Below are 24,135 nucleotides of genomic sequence, written 5' to 3'. Positions count from 1 at the left end.
CATTGCATCTATAATCTCCGACGAGGAATCCTGACGAGTTTAGACTCCGTAATGGTTTTATCACCCAATATCTATTTTGCCTTCACACACCAAACACGTTCCTAGGTTTAAGGGTGAGAGCTGATTGATCCGGGATGTGTGTGGCTTCAAAGGAGGAAAAAAAAAACACCCACCACCAGAGCATTCATGTTCCTCCCATGTGTGTCTCAGGGTGCCTCCGTGGCTCCCAGTTCACCCCAAACCCCCAGTCACAATCAGTGCAATTCTATTGCTCTGAGCCATTTCCCATTTCCTCACTCTGCTGTTCTCCAGAGTTCACTCAGCATGACAGATAGTCGCCAGCAAATTGCATGACTTCATCATTTGTCATGGCCGAGTAGTATTCCATCATGTATATGAGCCAGGGTTTCCTCATCCAGTCATCTGTTCTTGGACTCTTGGACTTTTTCTGGATTTTCAGCTACCGTGGGGTGTGCTGTGGTGAACATAGGAGCACAAACATCTTTTCTGAGTATGTATTTGGACCTTTGGGGTAGAAGCGCATGAAATGGGATTTCTGGGACCCACGAAAGCTTGTTGTTGTTTTTTTTGAGAAGTGTCCAGGCAATGCTCCCAAGTGGGCTCTGTTTCTTTCAGTCGAAAATGAATCCTTTTACTTGCTGTGGGAAGAAGTGCTAAAGGGCATGAGGCTATAGTCCCAGCAGAGTAACTTGTGGGGCCCAAAGACCCCACTGGCGATTCTCTGCCAACTGGGCTGGTGGGTCAGTGCCAGCGGGTGGTCTGGACAGACGTGATCCATGGCCTGTTGTGCCCTTTGACCTGGATCCTGGGACCACAGGTCAGTTTTGCCCTTTTCCACTCTGGTCTTTGCATGATGGATGTTGGAGGTGGGCTCCTGGGGGATGGGGGTGTTAAAATCTATCCTGCCCCCACTCTAATGACTTGGGATGATCCCTGAGATGCATGAAGGGCATGCTGGTGGAAATGGCTTCATGGGTCAGGAGGGGCCTCAGTGATTCCTGACCCCCACTCCCACCCCCAGTGCCATTCCTCTTTCTTGTCTCTGATGCCCTAGAAATAGAAAATTGTTTGGCTTCCTTCCTTCATATTTGATGACTTTCATCCCCTTGCTCACCCTTTTCCATCGCTGGGGTGCATTTGCAGACCTCGCCCCTCTCCTTTATTACTTTATTTGCTTTTTTTGCTCTTAGATACTGTTCTTTAGATCCCCCATCTTCCAGTAGCTAGACAGTTACACCCACCAACTGCCGTGTAACCCCATCAATGGTCAAGATTCAGAGACTATAAAACCAAGCTCTCAGAAGAGGACAACAGAGTCTCTGGTCCCCGCGCCTGGCTGTCCTCACAGGGGCCCCTTGGAGGGGGCAGGTTGAGTTTCCCTCAATGTCCTGAGCAGAGCCTCAGCAGCTGAAGACCTCCAGGACCCAGCCATAGCCATGCTGAGACAGACCACTCTCCACACACTAAGACAGCCTCACGCATGAAGGCACCAGCAGAGGAACCCAGGTGTGCAGGACCCGGGGCTGATATCTCCAAGGCTGCTCGGTTCGGGACTGGGCCTCCTCCACCCAGATTCCCTATCTTCCAGTAGCTAGACAGTTATACCCACCAACTGCTGTGTAACCCCATCAACGGCCAAGATTCAGAGACTATAAAACCAAACTCCTGGAAGTGTGCGGCTGCATTTGCGGCTGTGCGACCTCTTATTGTCTAGTTCTCACTCTCAGAGAACCCAACAGGCTACTGAAAGTATCCTACCCGCATATATGCTTGACTGGAACACCTGTAAAGGTGATTAGAGGCTTCCCCAAAAGCCTCCATCCGTCTCGGAGAGCCCGGCAAGCTACCGAGAGTATCCCACCTGCACGGCAGAGCATGGCAAGCTACCCGTGGTATACTCAATATGCCAAAAACAGTAAGAATGATGGTCCCCATTCTCCTGACCCTTAAAGAGTCCCCAATATGCTATTGGGCTACACTAGCACATGACAGGGACAAATGGAGTCATTATTGGCGCCTGCTCGAGCAAATTGATGAACAACAAGGTGATAGTGATAGTGATAGATACTGTTGATTTCTGAAGCCAGTCTCTGCAAACTATGCTTAGGGTGGAAAGAACTGTGTGTGTCCTTGTAGCCCTCCACGAGCCCCCCACTCATTCTCGGAAGGTTTGCCTGGGCCCAGGTTGTCAGCTGCTGCACATCTTGGAGAAGGGGCGCCAGTGTTTATTCCAACAAGGATCTCTGGGCACCTTTCTCCTTTACTGCGATCCTTTCTCTGCTTCCCTCTCCCTCCCTTCCCAGCCGTCTCCCTCTGTTCCTTTTGTAGCTGCCCCTCTCCTCTGGCTTGGGCTGGAGAGACAGTGCTGGGGTCCAGGCATTTACCTGGATGCTGCTATGCTGGTTCAGTCCCCGGGATTGTAGGTGTGTCCCTGAACAGCCCTCCAGGGTTCCTTTGAGCATAGATCCAGCAAGAGCTCCTGAGCACTGGATACCCCTCAAAAGCTCCCTTCAAACAAAAACCAGATCCTCAGCACTTGGAGGAGGAGTCTGGGTTACAAAAAAGTAGACGACAAGATGCCAGCCTGCTGGGTCTTCCCTTTCCCCTGACACTAGGAGCCCCAGCTGAGGGTGGGAGGAATGGCCAGGAAGGGGTGACCAGAATGGGACCTGCCCAATGTCTGAGGGCCCCTTGCCCAGGAACCAGCACTTCTGGTCACTTGGATGTCTGTTTTGGTATCTCTACAGTGAGGAATATTAATCTGGTACATTTTCTGCATCCACTCACTGCATTAAAGTCCACTCAATACCTCTATTGCAAACCATAACACCCTAAAGGAAAGATAGAGCAAAAGGAATGCCCTACCACAGAGGCAGGGTGGGGGGGTGTTGGGTGAGGGGGGAGTGGGAGGGCTACTGGGATTATTGGTGATGGAGAAAGGGCACTGGTGGAGGGATGGGTACTTGATCATTGTATAACTGAAACCCAAGCACAAAAGCTTGTAAGTCTACAACTGTACCTCATGGTGTTTCACTTAAAAAAAATCAATTAAAAAAAAAGTTCATGCACGCTTCCCGGAGGGGTGGCTCCTGGCATCTGCAGGAGGCTGGGGAGGGTAGTCCTGGCGTGTGGGCAGCGGATGGAAAAAGACAAGGAGTTGGGGGAGGAAGTGCCACCTGTGATGGGGCTGGAGCCGAGTGTCTAGCAGGGGAACTCAGCCCTGGGACAGGTCAGCAGGGGCCACTCGGGGGACGCTGTGGAGGGGATAGACCTGCACACTTGGATGCTTTCAGACAGAAGGAGACAGGAAGACGCACAGGTGTAGATGGGAGGGTGGCAGCCTGCCAGGCAAGGCCCGAAAAAGGAACAGGGGGCAGCCCGAGGTGTGTCTGGGAGCCCCCTGGACTGTGAAGGTGCAGAGAGAGATGGGGGATATAGACAGCTGGAGGTGCCTCCTCTGGACAGTGCCAGAGCTGGGCGTGGAGATGTGTTATGGCTGGCCGTTCTCACCCGTGGGAGTCGCTAGGAAGAGGGACCAGGAAGACTGGTTCCATCAGCGCAGGCTCGCCACAGAGCTGGTGGAGAGGGCCTTTGGGTGCAGAGACACAGCCATGGTGCCCACCAGTTCCTTTTGTCAAGGTGCCTCCCAATGGAACAGAAGCCAGAGGAGCCACGCAGGGCGATGGAGACACAGTGTGGTGCCCGTGGAGATTTACATCCAATAGAAAGCTTGGAGTGGGTGAGAGTCCCAACGAGCAGTGGGGTGGGTTTTTGTGACTCCCTCCTGGGTGCGTTGGAAGGCCGAGGGCCGTCCACTGTGGGATAATGGCATCCTGGTCCTGTCCCCAGGCTCATGTGCCAGGGAAGAAGCTGCTCTGCCCAGGGGGGGACACAGCAGAGACACGTCCATGTCAGCTACTGAGGACCGAGCTGTGGAAATGACTCTGGGATGGCCCAAAAGGGTTCTACAGTGTCCGACCTCTGGACTTGGTCCAGGCGAGAGCCGCTGCCCACTGGGCACTTGCGGTTCTCAGACACCTTCAGTGCTTGCTGGAACTCTCTCTCAGGCTCAGCTGGAAGCACCAGCTTCCCTTCCTAGGGGTTTTCCTCCATCAGCCCATTGGGGCAGGGTATAAACTCACTGCGGTGTTGACAGAGACCCAGGGTGTGCAGATTCTGCACTCCACTCTTCTGGTTAAATTTTCCAAGTTCTTTGACATTTACCCACTCCATTCTTAAAAATGAAAAGTTGAGTCTCTAAAAGTGTTTTCTGGTTTCAAGTTAAATAACAGGGTGGCCATCGAATCTTTGAAAAGTTTAAAATTTCTTTCTAAAAATTAATGATCGGGTGAGGTATTGCCAGGAGCCATTGATCTATACATCGGAGAAATAAGGAGGATGAGACATTCGTTTCTGTATCCCAAGAAAAACCAATTTATCTAAATTATGATTTTTGAGTATTGCTAAATTAGGCAGGATTTCTAACGTTTAGGTTTGTAGAATTTTTTTTTAAAGTTTAACAGACATCCTTTTACACGAAACATTAATATGAATTAAATATTACCTAATGATTTTTTTTTGGCAAACATAGATGCAAGGTTCATTTCTCAGACTACATTATTAATTCCGTGTCATCACAGAAGGTAGCTCGGTTTTATTTTGAGATCGGTTTATTTTCCCTGGACATTTGGGATGAATAGCTCAGCATAACAAATTATTCTATATGCTCTAGTTTCAAGCCTTCAAAGAGCAATCCAAGTTTTAGCATCAGGAACCAATTAAATGATAGTTAGATCTGACTGAAAAATTAATGGTCCAGAACAGAAACTGTGTAGTATTTTTTTTTAAACTCTCCCTTCCTCCCCCCCTCCCATTTCCCAACATTTCTGTTTTAAATAAAAAATCTGGATGGTTCCCAAGAAAATACAAAGTATTATTAAAAAAAAAAGCCAACAACAACCAGTTGAATATACATGGAGCCACACCCAGGCTTAAAAATCACTTAATAATGATTATTTTTCTTATTGGTGCTTAGACCCAAGGTGTGGACAGGGGTTTGCGCTGACTTTGGTTAAGGGACACCAAGTGCAGAGGACCAAAGAGGAACAGAGAAACCCCCGCACCACCTCTTTGACGGGCAAAGGAGTTTCTGAGAGGATCATTCTGTCTCAAGGCTATCAAGCAAGATCGCTGTCACATTTGTCCTAGAAGCCAATCAGACTCCTATTATAGTTTTATATTGGTGAGAGAAAGAGAGTGGGGGGAGAGAGAGAGAGAGAGAGAGGAAAGAGAGGGAGGAGGAGAGGGAAGGGAGAGAGAGACAGAGACAGGGAAGGAGAGAGACAGAGTAGGAGAGAGGAAGGGAAAGAAGGAGAGAGAGAAAAAGCAAGTGAGTGAGAGAGAGACACAGAGAGAGAGAGAGGGGGAGGGAGAGACAGAGAGTGGGAAGGAGGGGGAGAGAGAAGGAGAGAGAGTGAGAGAGAGAGCGTGAGAGTGAGAGTGAGAGAGAGAATGCCCTGCCTGGCTTCACCATCTCCCAACCAACTGGACACAGGGGCTTTGGGTCATCTGTTGGGGACAGGCTTTGGGCCACACCAGTCGGGAGCTGCTTCAGGGGCTCGGCAGGGAGAGTTGGGAGAGCCCCTAGGAATCTGTCTCTAATTCCAGCCTATCCGTGATCACTTAGCCTGGCAGGTCTCACTCTGTCAGTCTTTTTGCCAGAAAAGATTTCATGGGTAGCGGTATCAGAAGCCCTTTTCGGTAATTAAATTATTGTCGAGTTACTGGGAAAATCTCTTTACAGAGGTCGGGCCGGCCCCTCCCCCAGTCACTCAGTCCTCCCGTTGCAGCCGGGGAAGCTCCTTCCTGCCCTGTCTGTCCTACAGCACTGTGTGATTTGGTTGCTGATGCTTCCCCAGAGTCATTGCGCCCTCCGTGAGGACAGAAGCCAGTTGGTTGTGGAGAACCAGGAGCAGAGGCAGCAGAGGTCATTCCTTGCAGACTCTGTTAGGGTTTTGTGGTTGGCATCCCCTGGGGCCTCCTGGGTGACACTCCGTGCACTGGGTGGGGGGTGCAGGGGTGATTCAATGTGAGAGTTCGAGGACACTGGGTCCTGTGCTGGGGACCTCCAGGGCTGCACCCCTCAAAGGGCCTCTAGGGGGACTGAACCAGGGTCAGCCATATGCAATGCACGTAGCCCTCACTCCCAGTTATAGGCACTTTAAGAGAGGGCACTTGTCTGACTCAGTCTGGATCCCGGGCGTTCCATATGGTCCCCTGAGTCTTCTGGGAGTAATCCCTGAGAGAGAGAGAGAGCCAGGAATAGGCCCTGAGTACTGCCATGTGTGGCCCAAAGAATCAGAAGGGAAGGAGGGAAAGAGGGAGGGAGAGAGAGAGTAAGAGAGCGACTGAACAGAGAGAGAAAAAACAGAGAGAACAGAGAGAGAAGCAGAGAGATCCAGCTGAAGACGCCCTGTTTGAACACCCACCCCTAGCGGCACCCATGGGGGCTGGGGCTCCTGGTGGTGGAAACAAGTTCTGTCCTTGGTGCTGCCCTGTGGCCTCCCAGGGTACATTTCTCGGGTGCTCACTTCCCTCTGGGTGGAGAAGGCGGTGGCTGGGAAGGAAGTGCAGGGGAAAGGGACCTCCAGGTGCTTCTCTGTCACCAGGGACAGGCTGTGCTGAGTTATCTCCTTCAGGGAGCACTGTGCTCGGGGCTCTGGTCCTGCCACCATGCCTGTGTTTGGGACAGGGACCTGGATTGAAAAACAGTTAGGTGAATTTATTGTGCCAATGTCATGGGCTGGAATTGGCCATGCAGTGAGGTCTACACACCTGGGCTGCATCTGTTCCTGCACTTACCCGGTGCCTACACCTACAACCTGCACCTGCATCCACACCTGCATTCACACACAATCTGCCTCTTCCCACTCGACAGTCACAGCCTTCCACTGCAGCTCTCCCTGTACCTGCATCAATCCTGGATCACACGTGCACCAATCCCTGCATCCACACCTGCATTCACACATATTCTGTATCTGCCTGCCCAACAGTCACAGCCTTCCACTGCAGCTCTCCCTGTACCTGCACCAATCCCAGATCTATACATGCACCTCACCAATCCCTGCATCCACACCAGCATTCACACACATTTTGCATCTGCCTGCCCGACGGTCACAGCCTTCCACTGCAGTTCTCCCTGTACCTGCATCAATCCCGGACCTACACATGCACCTGCTCCAAATACCTGCATCCACACCTGCACTTCCCGCTACATCTCCTTGGATCTGTCTGAGGATTACCGTCTCTTGTGGACCAAACCTTGGCTTCCCAGGCATGGGGCCTGGCTTGCAGTCCATCTGGCCTTAGCTTCACTGTCTTCTGGTTGGTTTCCCAGCATTCAATCCCACTGTGTGCAGTGCACTCTGCCCTGAGAGATCACGTGGAAATGTGGCCTCCTGGCCGCAGAACCGCCTTCCAGGCAGCAATTGCCACTGACTGCCCAGGACCTTTGCTCACATTTCAGGGTTCCCAAAGGGTGGGCCAACTTGGATTCTGTTGGGGTTCCCCACTTTCTGGAGGCACCTTCTCCCTATCAATGCCGTAGAATCTTTGCCATATCCGTCCTCTTACTTAGAATTCTTGCAGAATTTCTGAGGGTGCCCCCCTTTCTTCCTGGGTGTGGGAGCTCCCCATACTACCTCAGAGATCAGGTGGGGCAGGGGAAGAACAATGAACAGAGGAAAGAGAAGAGACTGAGATGGCACTGGCAGGCACTGGCAGGGCTGTCTACCCTGGTTCTTTTATGCCTCCCCCCGCCCCCCCCGCATTGTGTTTTATTAAAGCAAAGCACCATGAGTTGTAAACTTGTTCATAGTTGGGTTTTTGACGCACAATGTTCCAGCAACAATCCCACCACCAGTGTCAACTTCCCCCTGCCAGTGTTCCCAGGCTCCCTCTCCTGCGTCTCCCCCCACGTCCCCCCTCCTCAGCCTACCCTCTTGAAAGGCCCCCTTTAAACTTTTCTATCCTGGTTCTCAGCTGGGAAATGGACCCCCAGTCGGTTCACATTGTGCCTGAACTTTCACCTGCACCAGACGGCCGCCAGGAGCTTGGTCACATTCCCTCAGACATCTTCATATTCTGGTGCTTAGAAGATTCCTTGAGCATTCTGACATGGACCCAAGAATACGAGAATATCTGCTCCTCCTCTCTGAAATCCACTCCCCCCCCCCCATCTCTGTAACTTTTCTTTTTTTTTTTTGGTTGTGCTTCACTGGAGGATGGGAAGGAGAAGGAATCTGGCTGACATCAAATTATGAATATTAGTTTAAGTCCATAACAAGCTTGCGTTGCACATACAGAACTAACCCACAAAAGCCACTGGATTTTCCAATGGGTTGGTTTCAAATCTGCACGCAGGAATGAATTCGGCGGAGGTCAGTCTTTGTTACCCGCTATGGAGCAGGCCAGGCAGCCAGGTGTGGCCAGATGTCAGGCAGGCTGCTGTTGAGGGGGGGCCATGCCCTCCCTTGTAGGCAGGCATGCATGCATAGATCTGTGAAGGCGGCACACAGACTTCAGTCCCCAAGCTGCTTTTCACCCCACTTTCCTCCTGCATTTAGTTTGGGCTGCCCGAATGCACTAGGGATATAAAGAAGCAGAATAGGAAGAACAAAGGCCCAAAGCAGAATCTAAGAATTGGTCCGTAGAGCTGAGCCGACCGTGACAGAAGAGTGTGTGTGTGTGTGTGTGTGTGTGTGTTAGTGGATGACGGGACCCTGAGACCATGGTGGAGGGAAATGGATGCTGGTGGGGGTGTGTGTGGTATTGGGATTTTGTATTCATGAAACACCTACCATTGACAGTATTGTAAAATTGCGAATCATTGTGACTTAAAATTAAATGAAAAAATGCCGTAGGGAAAGAAAACAATTTTCGATTTGGGTTTAATTGGATTAAATAATGAAAAAAATTTGCTTAGCTGGACTCAAGACTTATTTCTATAAGAAGTCTGGACCCTTTGAGCCTGCAAAAAGCACTCAAAGGCCTTTGTATGTCCACTTAATCACTTAATCACTTAACTTCCCGTTAGTCGTCGATTTGCTCGAGTGGGTGCCAGTAACATCTCCATTTGTCCCTGTCGTGTGCTAGTGTAGCCCAATGGCATCTCTTCGCTCCAGGAACATGAAGGGCCTCAAACCGATCGTTCATGATCTTGATGAAGAAGTCTGACCATCTGGTAGGTGGGCAGCCACACGGTCTTTTGACATCCCGTGGAATCCAGTCGGTAACAGCTCTAGTCCAGCGGTCATCTTTAAATCTCATTATGTGACCAGCCCATCTGATTTTCGACACCTTGGCAAATGAGACAGCGTCCCTGATTCTTGATCATCGACGGGTGTCAGAACTCCGGATTCTTTCTCTCATCTGAGTGAAACGTGATATTCCAAGCATAGCTCTTTCTATTCTTCTTCGGGAGACCTGAATAGCATTCTCATCTTGTTTGCATAGGGCCCAGGAAGAACAGTGGAATCAAAGAGATGTGCCCAGAGCCGGAGGTTCTTCGTCCCCTTAGCTATTTCTTCGACGTTCTTGAAGGTGTTCCAAGCCGCTCTCTTCCTCCTGCGCAGCTCGGGTGCCAGGTCATTTGTCATGTTGACCTCTCGACCTAGGTACACATAGCTGTTGCATTCAGAGATGGTCGTTCCCTTGAGAGCGAATGGGGCGTCAGGAACGAGGCTGTTTCTCATAAACATTGTCTTCGTAAGATTCAGCTGTAGTCCTACCTTTCCACACTCACGGTCAAAGTCGGCCAGCATTTGTGCCGCTTGGCTGATGTTTGGTGTTATTAAAACAATGTCATCAGCAAAGCGGAGGTGGTGTAGTTGCCGACCATCTATCTTCACTCCCATTCCTTCCCATTCCAGTCATCGCATGATGTTCTCGAGGGTGGCACTGAAGAGTTTTGGTGAAATGGTATCACCCTGCCGTACCCCTCTCTTGACATCAACGATCACTTCTTTGTAGAATGGTGAGATCCTGGTAGTGAATCCACAATACAGCTCACGGAGGATCCTGATGTATTGGGCTTGAATGCCCTGATTGGCTAGGGCTTCAATGACCGCTTCCATCTCAACAGAATCAAAGGCCTTCTTTAAATCAATGAACGTTAAACAGAGCGGCATCTTGAACTCCCGAGAAACCTCAATGAGCTTGGTTATCGTGTGGATATGGTCGATGGTGCTGAATCCTTTGCGGAACCTGGCTTGCTCGCATGGTTGTCCTTCATCCAGTGTTCTGCCAATCCTATTTAGGATGACTCGAGTGAACAACTTGTTCACAGACAATAGGCAGATTGGGCGATAGTTGCCAATGTCATGGATGTCTCCCTTCTTGAACAGTAGTACGGTCCTGCTGGTTTTCCACTGGGACGGAACCTTGCATTCATACAGGTAGCGAGTGAAGAGCCGAGCCAGTGTATTGATGAGTACTGACAGCAGGTTCTTCAGGTGTTCAGGTCTGACCTTGTCTGGGCCGGGTGCTGTTTGTTTCTTTACCGATGAAATGGCGTGTCGGATTTCGGAAGGGAGAACGTTGGGAACAACATATCCATCCTGTGGAATTTGGTATGTCGGCAAGTGGACATGGCTATTGAAGAGATTTGAGTAGAAGTCATGGATAATCTTCTCCATTGCCGTTCTGGAGGATGTGATGGATCCATCAGGACGTCGGAGGGCAGTCATCTTGGTCTTGTAGTTGGCGAAGGACAGGCGGGCGTTACGAATACTTTTCCCGGCTTCTGCCGCATCTACCAGTACTTCTGCTCTTCTCTCTTTGAGGTCTTCCTTGATCGCATCTCTGCACTGCTTTGCAAGTTCGGATGTTAGCTTGCGGTTGCCTGAGGCATGCGCCAAACCACGCTGGCGAATTAGCTCAAGAGTTTTCGAAGATAGGCGATTTTTTGTGGCTATCTCTCTCAGCGTTCCTCACACATTCATGGAGGTGCTGAACCAGTCGATCGTATTCCTTGTCAATGTTGTCAACAATGGCATCTTCCCATGTTGCTGCAATAGTACCAAAGAGTTCCCAGTTGGTGGTCATTCTGGGAGTTCTCTTTTTGAACTTTGCAGCCCTTTCTCCCCACTCTGTGAAGTAGAATTTTGCACGAAGAAGACGGTGGTCCGATCTCGTTCGAAATTTTGGGACAACAGCAACATCGGTCAGGCAAAACCATCGGTTGAATATGATGTGGTCTATTTCGTTGTGGAATCTTCTACCGGGAGACTCCCATGTCCATCGTTTAGACACTACTTCCACTACCCAGCCGTCGCCACACTTCAGGACGCTTTCCGGACCCGCGTGGCAGCTCCGGCCGAGACTCACACACGACTGAAGACCCACAGAACAAGATAAGCGGAACTCTCTGAGACCTTGGACTCCAGGCTCGGCAGACCCAGGGACAGAGCTTCTCTGCTTGCTCCCACCAACCAGAGGTGACAAAGGGATTCTAATCAGGAGCCCCACCCTACCCTGCCCTGTCTGCTTCCATCAACCACCAAAGGGATCGAATTGCGCACAGGAGACCCACCCTACCCAGATAAATACCCCGCTGGCAGACTTCCACTATCGACACTACTTCCACTACTCAGCCGTTGCCACACTTCAGGATGCTTTCCAGACCCGCGCGGACACATCATAAGACACTAAATACCCATCTTCCGGAATTGTCGTACCGTATTTGATAGGGTTCAAATATGGTAACATCTACTAGGGTGATTAGAGGTTGCCCCAAAAGCCTCTATCCCTCTCGGAAAGACTGGCAAGCTACCGAGAGTATTCTGCCCACACGGAAGAGCCTGGCAAGCTATCCGTTGTGTATTCGATATGCCAAAACCAGTAAGTACAACAGGTCTCATTCACCTGACCCTGAAGGCTTCACTGACATGGCAGCATTGAGAAGGATGAGAAATGAGAGGCTGACAAAATCTCAAGGCCGACCTAGGCTGCCACAACGAAGGAAGACAAAAATGATCGTCTGTACTTTCAATGCACGTACGCTAGCATCAGATGCATCCATCGAGGACCTGATGGTACAAGCGCGAATGATCAAGTACGACATCATTGGTCTGACCAAGACAAGAAGGCACGAATCTCACCATGCCGTTTTCGACATTGGAGAATTGTTCCTCGGAACATGCGATAAAAGAGGTGTTGGAGGCGTCGGTGTCCTTGTCAACACAAACTTGGCCAAGAGCATTGATTCATTTGAATGCCTAACAACCCGAATCGGACGTTTACATTTGAATAGATGTGGCTCACTGCCTGCAGTTTCTATCTTTGTTGTCTACGCACCAACATCTCATTATGATGAAAGAGAAATCGAGAAGTTCTACATGGAGCTAGAGAAGTTCTATAAAGAAGACCACACCTTCTACAAGATCATTGTGGGTGATTTTAATGCCAAGATAGGACCGAGAAGATCAGCTGAAGAACTTCACATCGGGACCCATGGCCTAGAATGGAACGAACAGGGTGAGAGACTGTCTGAGTTCATCATGTCGACCAAGACCATTCATGGTAACTCACAGTTCCAGAAGGCAGAATCTAAACGATGTATGTCCACATTTTTATTTATTTATTTATTTTATTAGTGAAACACCATGAGGTACAGTTGTAGACTTACAAATTTTTGTGCTTGGGTCTCAGTTATACAATGATCAAGTACCCATCCCTTCAACAGTGCCCACATTTTTTTTTTTTGCATGGAAGGAAACTTGGGCCCAGACAGTTGAGCCCCGTAGCAGAAGAGATAAAAATGGGGAGTGTGCTGCATCCGGGGAGCAGAGGCACTACGCCCCAAGGGAGAAGGCAGGAAGGGCACGGGCATGGGCAACCAGTCTGAGTCTTTGTTCTCTGCCAGGCGTTGGCAGGCACTGGCTGAGCACTGTTGCAGGGGTTGGCATGAGCCACAGTGCTGATGTGTCTGATGCTGAGCAATGCACAACTGAAGGGCTGCTCTGAGGGGACAAATGAGGAGGCTGTTGTGTCCTGTACTTTCCCGCCATGTGGTTCATCTTTGTGACCTAGAAAATGTAGTTCAGTATGTAGACAGAGTATGCCTGAGAGGGGAAAATACTAAAACTAAGAGCTGTGAGTACCACGGAGTCTGCAGAAGGGCAGGCAGATGGGGGAAAGATTGGGGTACAGAACGGGCTTTCCCATCTGCCAGCGGCTCTCTGATAACCCTGCATCCCATCCACTAGCCATGGAGGTGCTGGGCTGGGGAAGTATATTAGTTCCAAGGCTGTTGAAGTAGGCTCTTCTCCTTGACCTTCTCCAGGACTCACTGTTATAATAGTAGTTTGTAATTATTTATGTATCCACAAACTTGTCAAATCTTCTTATTAGGGCAAGATTTCTTTCTTTTTTTTATTAGTGAAAGACCATGAGGTATAGTTATAGACTTATAAATTTTTGTGCTTAGGTTTCAGTTATACAATGATCAAGTACCCATCCCTCCACCAGTACCCATCGTCCACCACCACGGGTCCCAGCATCCCTCCCACCTCCCATTCCCCCCCCCCCCGTCCCACCCTGAATCTGTGGCAGGGCATTCCCCCTTGTTCTCTCTCTCTTCTTTTGGGTACTGTGTTTTGCAAGAAAGGCATTGAGTGGCAATCATGTTTGGTCTATAGACTACTTTCAGCATGCTTCTTCCACCCTGGGAGGATCCTCACAACACCCTTTATTTGGTGCTCTCTTCTCTATCTGAGCTTCCTTTTCCCTTAGCACGTGTGGCTGGCCTCCAAGTCATGGAGCAAAATTCCTGGTGCTAATCTCAGCCATTCCTGGGTGTTAGTCTCCCATTTTGTTGCTTTATGTTCCCCAGATGAAGGGCAAGATTTCTTAAATGTGCGCAGAAGCATATATTGGAGATACAAGCCACTTATGAGCTCCAGAGTAGTTTCCTTTTTACTTAAGAAACAAAGGACAGTAGTTGGGGCTGGGGAGATGGCGCCAAGGTTTGGACACATGCTGTATATGTGGGGGCTCCAGTTTGACCCCTATTCCTGTGCAGTCCCCTGGGTACCACCAGATTTGCACCCCACCTGACAAAAAACTTGACTGTTGGCTCACTGTATAGCGAATTGCCTGTCGTTCAAATTTCCCAGGTCTTTCTAGGCAATTGGCCTCAATTAGGTATTCTATTCTCATGCGATAAAAGCTCTTCACAAAATAAATGTCATTATGTTATAATGAGTTTTGATATCTTATGACCTTACCTAGATTTTTGGAGGGTGATACGACTGTGAAAGATTCGACACCTCTTTATCCTCTGCCTGAGACACTAATTATTCATTACATTTTCTTTTTATCCATTTGAAAATGCCAAAGATGGAGATTTTTTGAAAAGTGAGAAACTGGCAGAGGTGCCTCAGAGTGTGTCTTTAAATGTAAAACCACAGATAGCCAAATGAGAAAGATATAATACAAACTTTTTGGGGGTCTTATTTCAGATGGTTCTAACTAGATCAGATGGAAATTGGGTATTCCAAGTTTCATCCTGAAGCAAATTTCTATAGTTGAGTCATAAGCCCCTGAAAAACGGGGTTTATGATAAAAATGTTGAAAGACTCTCAACTTTAGGACAAGGCACAACTATAATTTTACAGGCATTAGGCACCTAAAATAACTTTGTATGAAGATTACGCTCGGATTTGTCCCCCATTTTGTATAAAATGCTTAATGTTGAACTATATTTTATGCACACAAAAAGACTTATTTCTTAAGACAAGGAGCTCAAGGAATTTCATTCCAATATTCAACAACACTATAGCTAAAGGGCCCTCTCCTCCTCCCATAATTGAGTGATCTTAAGTGATATTTAAAAGAAAATACCGCCCTGCTAAGCTTCTATGTAAAGCTGACGTGTGGCAGGGCAATTTAAAATTTCCAAGTAGAATGTGTTCCAGCTGTGTAGTTCGCATGCCATGAAACCGAATAGATGGATCATCATCGTGTCTCCATATTCTGGTCTGTGGCAGCCAAGGAAATGAGCTTTTGTTTTTGTTTGTGAAGAACAATAGCTACAGTGCCTACCTTTGGGGTGTGCCGTAAAAGAATGCAACAACTTTTGTCCAGCAGGACAACCGGACCCCATGTTGTAGTCTGATACAGTCTCCCCAATTTTCCTCTCCTCCCCACACCCTCAAACAGATAGCTTCTTCATATTTCCAGTCCCTTCTTCACCTCCAATGATTCCTTTCTTCTCTTTTCAGTCTCCCCACTACCCACTCTTTTTGGGCCACATCTGGAGGTGCTCAAGGATTGCTCCTTGTCCAGATGAATAAATAGAAATAAGCAGACGTAGCCCCCTCTCCCCTTCCCCATCATGATTTGCCCCATAGATATCTCTGTCTTGGGGAAAGGTTTGAGCTGTCCATGATCTCAGCCCTGACATCCCTTCCCCATGGCGAGCTCCTTCCCATCTCTGAAAGTTGTCTTGTAGCTAGCTCAACCTGGAGTTCAGAGCACCATCCCGCCTCTGCCACCCGGTGGTTTTGGAGTCCTTGCTTCCTCTTGGTGGTTCTTGGCTTTCCAGAACCTTCTAAGGAGGAGAATAAATATTCAGACCATTTCTAAGCCTTGCTTCTGAGGACTAGATGGGTCATTCCCAGGAAGCACTTGGCCAGGAAATGCACATATATTTGCTATAAATAATAATTAGAAAAAAACATAGCATAAAATATTCCATCCCAGATGCTTTATTTGGGGAATCAGAAATTTGACAGTGTGAATCCATTGGAGGAAACACCCATTCCAGCCAGCTGATAGTGGCCAGTCCACCGGCATTTAATTCTAATCACTATGGAGTGCAATGATTTTGTGTTTTTTTTTTTCTGGGGGGGGGAGCGTGTCTCCTAAGGGTTGCTCAGGATGCCCTGGGGTCCCTGTAGGTAGTTTGCTGCCAGTCAGCCTGGCAGTTTCCTGCACTGTCCTGAGGATGAGGCCTGGGGCCTCGTGCCAGGGCTCCCACCGCCACCCCACCCCCCGCCCCGGGCAGGACTGCACTTGGGGATGCTAAGGACAGCTCAGGGTGCACGCGGTTGCAGTTCTCAGCCTCCATTTGATCTCTCCAGACTCGACTTTGGCGTGACTCCTGTGCGCTGGCTCATTTGAAGAGACATGAAGGCAGGGGTGGGGGTAGGGGTGGGGGTTGGCAGTGAGTCTTGACTGCTGGGGGTCAGGTGAGCCTCCGGGTTTCCTCTTGTCCATTGCAGGCCTCAGGGTTTCTGTCCAGGCCCGGTGTCTCTCTCTCTCCAGTGTGTGGCTTCCTCTTGATGGCGGGGGGGGGGGGGGGGGGGGGATGGGGGGGAGGGCTGATGCAGCATCCCCCACCCCTGCCTAACTACAGGTAAGATTCTCTCCACCTGCAGTGTGGATAGCGACAAGTCACCCAGATGAAACCCTGCTTTCATAATCCTAAAATAGAGGCTTAATGGCAAGTCACAAAAGTAAAGATTTGATGATGAGATTAGGAGACTAGAAATTGGGTTTTATAGCAATTGAGTAACTATTAAGATTACTTCAAACACCTTTAAAGTCTTCTTAAAATACCCATGTTTAAAGCAAGATCTAGATCAGGGCTGAGGCTTTTCCCAAGGGGGAAAAACAAATCTTAATTAAGCAACTTTTAAGAATTGTCAGTACAACGGTTTAAATACGGTCTCACCAAGTGCTAAAAGAACAAATTAGACAGGGTGGGGTGGGGGGTGGGAAATGAATGCTGAGAGCTAAGAAGAAATGAAGGTGTTTTCCGAACCCTCATGACTGGATTCTCTGCAGGTGCAATTCTACTCGCTTGGCGGTTTTGAGAAGTCAATGGTTGACTGGCCATCTTTCACAGACATGATATGAAGCTGTCCAGTTGATCAATTCAGACTTTAGTGCAGTTCCTGTGTGCTAAGTCCCAGGTACATGCCAAGCTCATACTCTAGCCCCAATCCCCGAGCCGACTCCCAACCCCCAGGATTGTCTGCCCTCAACTCTTGCTGGGACCTGTTTGTTCAATCAGTGGTACTGGCCCTGCCTGAGGTGGCCACATTTTAAGATGATCATTTCATTCCCCACCTTAGTTTCCAACTCCCATTCTGTGAAGAAGAAGCAACAACTCAAAAGTCTGAAATCGAGAGCTTGGCTGAATTTTGCCCCGAGGACCACTGGGTATATTTCAAATGCAACTGTGCATAGCACTTATAAAAATAGAAGCCGACAGTGATATAAATACTTGAATCATTATTGTAAACGTTAGGGAATTAAAAATGCAATGAAAGAGAGTCACCCTGAATTATTAAAGTAAGCAGGGAGAAGTCTAAAGAAAGTTTGGGAGACTGGCGGAGCTTCTTCAAGAGGCCAAAAATATCCGTGTGAATTCTGTCTCTTTCAAATATTTTCCCACTTACTTCTGGAGGATGAACCCTTTAAGCTAATGCTTTATAGTAGAGACAGAGAAAAGACAAACATGTTTCTGCACCAACCAAATCCCAAGCTGTGGGCAGGGGGTGCGTCAGCAGCTGGGACTGACTTTCCTGGGAAAGCGGAAAGATTCCCACAGGTATTTCTCGCCTTAGAGACTGCAAACATTTCAGGAAGATCAGTTAGAAATTAATTATCGCTCATGTAAGTGCTCACATAAAAAAGCAAGCCATTTATTGGATTAGTAAAATCACTGATTCAATTAATTGGTAGTAGATGCCCACTTACTATGTTGTTCTAAAACAAATACTTAAAAAGTGTCAATTAGAGACATCTCTATATTTTGGACTCAATCTATCCCCTCTTTAGTAAATAGGGAATAATTAAGATTCCATCAAAGGGGTAAATGGAGCAGATTATCTGCAGTCAGTCTACTGGTTTCTTTTCCCTCTGTCTCCTATTGCTTCAGGCCTTTGAGGGACTCTTTCTTTCTTTCTTTCTTTCTTTCTTTCTTTCTTTCTTTCTTTCTTTCTTTTTTTCCTTTTTTGATCACACGTCGTGATGCACAGGGGTTACTTCTGGCTCATGCACTCAGAAATCACTCCTGGTGTTGCTCAGAGGACCATATGGGATGCTGGGAATCGAACCCTGGACAGTCGCGTGCAAAGCAAACACCCCACCCACTGTGCTATTGCTCCAGTCCTGAGGGAAGGTTTCTTTGGACTTCATTTCACATCTGCCCTTGATGAGTGTTTTCTGAGACATTATCTTGTTGAGTTGCCTGCCCCCCTCCCCTGCCCCTCAATTAAATCCCATTTGGTAATAGAACTTGGGTTGGTTACTGTACTATTCTTTAAAGTTCTTAAAGTCTGAAGAGCTTAAACAAACAGAAAGCTGACCAATGCAGCATAATGAAACCACAGCAAATTGAATTGAGGTGGTAAAGTGATGTTCGAAATTCATGGGTGTGCTTGTCCCGGAGGGTGCTGGTTTTTCGGGGATAGAGAGGTTTTATTCCTATGACCGTCTGGCCATTTCTTTTTATGACTCAGACTCCCTCTGGAGAAGTTCCCCCAGAGGCAACTCAGATTATCTGCACGTCAGGAAAAGTGAGCAAGGCACTGACGGTGCTAGGTCAGTATGGTCAGCGGTCAGCGAGGTCAGCGGCCAGAGAGCTTGGAAACTCCGGGCCTCTGGCTCCCTGCCCTTTGCTGGCCGTGCACTTGAAGATGTGTGTTCATCTTTGGTATGCAGCTAAGACAGTTCCGCTGATTCCACAAAACCCCATGTCATCCCCTGGAGGGCCTTGCAAGTGTTGCTGGCCTTCCTTCGTGGGTCCTCATGGGCAATGACTGATGCTGGAGTAGTTTCACTGCATCTTTTCACCTATCATTTTCCATGGTCCTTTCTTCTCCTGTGCTGTGGATGGAAGGATCGCCCTGGTGCTGGTGGTCTCTCTTGGGCCCCGTGTGAGGGCTGTTCTCAGCTCACGGAGATGTCCTCTCTGGCTCTCTCCTGAACCCAAGCACCAACGGACTACACTTGAGGACACATGGGATCACCCTGCTTACTCGTCACTCAGCCTCTATGGCTTCAATCTGAGCTACCGGGAAAGGTGGGACCCAGGTTTTCCTGCCACCTCAGAAGCTCTCTGTCCTTCGGGCCTTAAGGGCTGTTCCCCTTTATGCCCGCTGCGTGTCCCCTGGGTTTGTAAGGAGACTGACAGACCAGCCTCTCTGGCACCAAGTCCTGTGCTCCTGTATGAAAAGGCAGAGGTGTCTTCAGGGGATGCTGTTTCCCTTCTTTCATCTACTACCCAGGGTGAGTTTCTATGGCGCCTTTTCCATGGGGACCAGAGAAGCTGCTTCAAAGCTCTGGGTCTTGTCAGGTTCTGCCAACACTGCAGATGCAGTTTGTCATTTCCTAAAACAAAATTTATTTTGGATAGTTCCATAAATACATCTACAGAAAAATGTAAATGTATATATATAGCCCCCATATATAACCCCCATGCTGTTATACCATTTGGCGGTTTACTTTGTTGGGGGTCACACCTGGCAGTGTTCAGAGCTTACTCCAGGCTCCTTGCTCATGAATCATTCCCGGTGGGCCTCAGGGAGCCATCGAGAGTGCCAGGGATAGAAGCTGGTTGGCCACGTGCAAGGCATTCACCCTACCCACTGCAGTATCTCTCCATTCCTGTGACGTCTTTTTATTGGTATCTTGCAGTAGTATAGTGTATTTGTTCTAGTTTATATGTCATGTAAATCAAGGATGTTAACTACCCAACTAACAGTTGATATTGTTAACTAGTAAAAATAGCACTAATCATTTCTAATAGTATTAAGTATTAAATAGTATTAGATAGTACCATTGCTATATAGAATATAAAGATTATATATAACAATATGGGCCAGAGCAATAGCATAGCAGGTAGAGCATTTGCCTTGCATGTGACCGACCTGGGTTTGATTCTTCCACCCCTCTTGGAGAGCCCGGCAAGCTACTGAGAGTATTCCACTGGCACGGCAAAGCCTGGCAAGCTACCCGTGATGTATTTGATATGCCAAAAACAGTAATAACAAGTCTCCCAATGGAGATATTACAGGTGCCCCCTCGAGAAAATCGATGAACAGTGGGAGGACAGTGCTATAGTGCTATATAACAATATAATAAGTATTGCTATGTTAATAGAAAATTGTAGGGGCTGGAGCAATAATACAGCAAGTAGGGTATTTTCCTTGCAGACGGCTGGCCCAAGTTCAATCCCTGGCATCCCATATGGACCCCTAAACACCACCAGAAGTAATTCCTGAGTGCAGAGTTAGGAGTAACCTCTGAGCATCTCTGGGTGGGACCAAAAAAGCAAAAAACAAAAAAATTTAAAAAATGAATTAGATAATTATCTAATACAACTACTTATTTATTAAATACTAATCAGTGATGCTCTACATAACAATATAATAACTATAGCTATATAATATAATCAGATAATTATCTAATACAAGTATCTAATTATTAAATACTAACAGCTTATACCCACAGGAATGCTGTACTTAATATGAGTATTCACGTAGGTATTAGTTAAACTCCATGCTTAATTTGTATTTTCTTTTGTATCAAAACCAAGGTCATGGCCACATAGAGCATGCAGCCACTGAGCTGTGTGCCCTACCCAAGACTTGCGCCCTTTGGAGGCAAACTGGCAGACCAGGCAGATGTTATGTCAAAATCGCCTCATCTGGGACTGGATGTTTTCCTTCAGATTAGATTGGGCCAGTGGGTGTCTGGTAGGATGAGGCAAGAAAGTGTCACTTTCACCCATCAGGCCCAGGGTTCGCTCTCTCAGTGTGCTGCCTGCTGGCATTCATCTGGATAACTTGGTTGAGGCTGCACTTTGCTGCCCTCAAGTTAACTAAGTTTTCCCTCTTATCTGCCCTGAGCTCTCCTGGGAGAAGTGGCTTGGTGCTGCCCATCTGGAGGAGGTGATGGTTGCAGACTTAAGCAGAGTGGCCTGGGTGTGTGTCTGACGGGTGTGTGTCTTGCTCAGTGCTGGGAGGGCCCTGGCTGGCTCTTCCATCCTCTGTGGACTTTCTTCGTAAGTCAAGTGCAGCTTTTCTGCCTGGAGAATCACGCATTTCCCTCACTTATTTGCTTAATCATTCACTTGGGTCAGTCTAGACTCCTGGACATTTGTTTTCATCTTTGGGTTATAAACCAGTGCTACTTGATTTTATTGCTTGGTAGTAACCATTTGCTATCCTACATTTTTACAACCATTTCTTTCTTTTTTCTTTTTCTTTCTTTATTTTTTTTTGCTTTTTTGGTCACACCTGGTGATGCTCAGTGGTTACTCCTGCCTCTGCACTCAGGAATTACTTCTGACGGTGCTTGGGGGACCATATAAGATGCTGGCGATTGAACCCGTGTTGGCCGCATGCAAGGCAAACACCCTTACCTGCTGTACTATCGCTCCAGCCCCAAAAGTAGTAGCCATTTCTTGATTCCCCTTTCATCATAGGGGTGGGGTACAGGTTAGCTCTGGGGTACAATATATAGAAGTTGTACCTGTGCCAGTCAATTTTGGGGCCCATGCCTGTAGAACATCCGTTTTCAGTTCTTAGGACCCTCACTCCCTTCCCCAATTTTTTGGCCTTTAAATTCCTACCAGAAATTCTACTGCAGGGGCCAGAGTGATAGCATAGGGAAGGGTTAAACAAAGGCCCTTGCCTAGCACATGGTTGACCCCAGTTCTATTTCCAGCACCACACACGGTTCCCCAAATCCCACCAGGAGTGATCTCTGAGCAGTGCCAGACATGTCCCCCAAACCTAACAACAGCAGCACAGCAAAGACATCAGAGAAATTCTGCTGCAGGCTAGAACGCAGTTTAGCAGGAGAACACTTGCCTTGCGTGTGTGAGACCCCGGGTTCTATCCCCAGCATCGTACACAGAACCAGAATGACTCCAGCTCCCTGAGGCCAGCAGTTCAGCTGCCCTCAGCCCTCAGACCCCACACTGCCAAGGCACCAGACGTGGCAGACAGATTGCTTGGACTGGCCGGAACTGGCCATCTGCTGCCTGCATTGACGGCATGGAGAGCAAACAGATTGTCCAGTCTGGCCTGCCGGCATCCAGGCACAGCAGATTGTGGCAGCAAGGACCACGGTGACCGTGTAAAGTGCAGCATTTTGATGACAGCCAGAGGAGTCCAGTTTGCACGCTGGTCTGAACTGGCTCAGCCCACGGCTGATCGAATGCCCTTCTTGGTCATCTCCCATGGATTTCCCCCACAATCCTTAGCTCAGGTGGAGCTACCTGCTTACTTGAATATGGGGTTGTGTGAAAATTTTGGATTTGTGTCTTGACAGTACACACTCGGATAGATTAATGTCTAATCCTGCTGTCTCACGAGGCAAAATAATTTTTTTTTTAAACTCTAGAAGGTTGCAGACGATTCAGAGAGGGAAGGTACAGAGAGGACTTTGCCCATTGTGTGTTCTGTTATTATTGCAGTGCTTACTTGGGCAGCCGTGCTGTTAAGATTCACCATCACGGGATGAGAGAAAGCCTTTCTGTGTGGGTGGGGGGCAGATTTCTCTTAACCTTTGGTCCTTGGTTTGTCTGTATTGGTGGTTTGGGGCTTTAACCTTCAGACAGGCTGTGGGTGGGGGCTGGTGCAGACCCAGGTGGCTGGAGGGTTTCTGAGCTTCTGGAAAGGGCTGTGAGCAGTCCTGCTTCCTGAGTGAGGATCCGGGAGGTGCCGTCCTTGGGGAGGTGCTCGGGGGAGAATTATGTTGCTCCCCTTCTGCAGGCCAGCAAACTGGAGATGAAAGGGCTTACGACTCGCCCCAGGACCCGGGCAGTCGGGCCGGAAAAAGAATGGCAGAAATGTTCAGCACGTCTCTTTGTTAATGGATTCCCTGGGATACTTGGCCACGCAGTCTCTTTAATTTCCCCCCAATCGCACACTCAAATGAGGCCTATTTCAGGCCGAGACACTAATCCCGCCCCGAGGTAGAATAATTCCTCCTCAGCGTCCCCCTTTGATGTGTGGCTGATATGGAACTGAGCGCCAACATATGTTTGTACAAATATATCGGTGAATGTAAGCAGCCTCCCACTAATTACTACACTCCGGGCCTCCTGGGATGCTCGAGCCATGCCCCGAGGAGACTGCACCTAGGAGCATGACGTGGGGGGTGTGCCGCAGTCAGCAGAAAGGGTGGGACCCGGGAGAGACCCCTGTGGCTGCCTTGTCTTCTTAGATCTCGGCAATGATGCTCAGACCTGAGGAATCCAGCTCAAACAGGTGCTGGGAGAGAGGGAAACTCTTCAGATGTGTTTGCAGTGAGCACAGGGCTCCAAGATAAGAGAAGAGGTGACTTCAGGTTTAGGAAACAGGAGAGTGACATTTACATGGGCTCCGTATGGGAAAGAAGGGCCACGTACAGTCCAGAGTCACTGATAAAAATGATTCGTGGGCCAGGGACTGGGTGTCAGGGTTGGACCGAGAGAGCAGGGGAGACGGAGAAGTTTAGGGGCCCAGTGCCCAAAGATACTCAGATTCAAATCACTTGGGGGGGGGGAGGGAAGGGTTGTACCACACCTTGAGGTGCTCAGGACCCTTCCTGTCCTGGCTTTATAATTCGCCGGACCATGTGTGGTACTGGTGATTGGGCCAGCCATGCAGGATGCGAGGTACTGTCACTGTCACTGTCCTCCTGTTGTTCATGAATTTGCTCGAGCAGGCCCAGTAATATTGTGAGACTTGTTACTGTGTTTGGCATATCGGATATGCCACGGGTAGCTTGCCAGGCTTTGCTGTGCAGGCAAGATACTCTTGGTAGCTTGCCGGCCTGTTCAAGAGGGGTGGAGGAATCAAACTCGGGTTGGCCATATTGGCTGTGTGCAAGGCAAACACCCTACCTGCTGTGTTATTGCTCTAGCCCAGGATGCAAGGCAAGTGCCCCAAATTCTGATTTTTTTGGTCACACCCAGCAATGCACAGGGGTTACTCCTGGCTCATGCACTCAGGAATTACTCCTGGTGGTGTTTGGGGGACCAAATGGGTTGCTCGGAATCAAATCCGGGTTGGACACGTGCGAGACAAATTCCCTACCCGCTGTGGTATC

Source organism: Sorex fumeus, unplaced genomic scaffold, assembly GCF_029834395.1.
Source record: "Sorex fumeus unplaced genomic scaffold, SorFum_2.1 ptg000033l, whole genome shotgun sequence".
Taxonomy (NCBI): Eukaryota; Metazoa; Chordata; class Mammalia; order Eulipotyphla; family Soricidae; genus Sorex; species Sorex fumeus.
Note: the sequence above shows the minus strand (reverse complement) of the source record.